A 1,265-nucleotide genomic window follows, 5' to 3' on the forward strand; every position below is an offset into this window, starting at 1 on the left:
GTGGGGGCGCCTGGGTGGCTCAGTTGGTTAAGCGTCTGCCTTCGGCCCAGGTCATGATCTCAGGGTCCTGGGATTGAGTCCCGCATGGGGCTCTCTGCTTGGTGGGGAGCCAGCTTCTCCTTCTCTCGCTGCCTACCGTTCCCCCTGCTTGTGCGCGCGTGCTCTCTCTCTCTCTCTGTCAAATAAATAAAATCTTAAAGAAAAAGAAATCTGTAGGTGCTCTGTCTGTGCCTTCAAGTTAGAGAAATACTGCATTACTCAGAAGAGTTTCCTTCTGACTGAAAGAATACCTAAGAATAGTAACAAGTCAGTGTGAAAATCTGTTGTTATTGGTGATTATAAGTTTGTTAAAAGGTGCTTTTTTTTTTTTTGGAAGATACTCTTGTGGTAACTGGGGGTTCTGTTGGGGGTTTGTAACCATCATCAAAGGTTCTTGTTATATGGGCATCATACTGTGCTAGACGCTGTTAAAGAAATGTAATGAATCTGAGCTTTACCACAGAGCCAGACATGCTTGATGTGGGTAAGCAGATACTGAGACATAATTAAACATATGAAGCATATAGATCCAGCATCAATACAACAGGAGTGGATTTATTTTTGAAGGTTTTGTTTTATTCATCCCCTATAATCCACATTTCTTTGATTTGAGAATTTTCAAAACAAGATATTTTTAGCTATTTATTTGCATAGAGAAATTTGGTATTCAACAGTAACCCCGGGCAGGTTACATAAAGATTGATATTCCTGAGCACCTTGCCAATCAATCTCAATTTGTCACAAAGAAGTGTAAATATTCTTTGATATGGAAAATTAGTTATGCTGTGTGGAACCCAGATAAAGGTGTCTCTTTGACTTTCATTTATAGTATAACTTGGGTATAAATGGGTCAGGCTCAAAGGCATAATTAACAGTTTTAAATAAATTGTCAAAGATAAGGAAAGTGTTTATGTGCTTTGTATTAAAATGTTTACTCATAATTTAGGGTTTGAAGTGTGTCATTATTATTCAAATATAAAAAACAACATTCACTTAAGCTTATCTAAGATCATCGTACTTAGAATATTGATCTTTACTGCTCCCTAGTGAATGGATTATGCAATATTTAATGTGTGAGGCTTATGTGGAACATGAACTTTCTTGGTTAATAAGATCTCTTTTCTTTTATGACAGTTGTGATTCTCAAAAGATACTCATGAGAAAGGTCAGAGTGGCTGCTTTGAAAGCATGCTCGGTAATGGGCAAGGTATCAGCAAGGCTATGGA

The sequence above is a fragment of the Callorhinus ursinus genome, unplaced genomic scaffold, assembly GCF_003265705.2.
Source record: "Callorhinus ursinus isolate GAN/ISIS: 27379988/994484 unplaced genomic scaffold, GSC_fseal_2.0 scaffold8, whole genome shotgun sequence".
Taxonomy (NCBI): domain Eukaryota; kingdom Metazoa; phylum Chordata; class Mammalia; order Carnivora; family Otariidae; genus Callorhinus; species Callorhinus ursinus.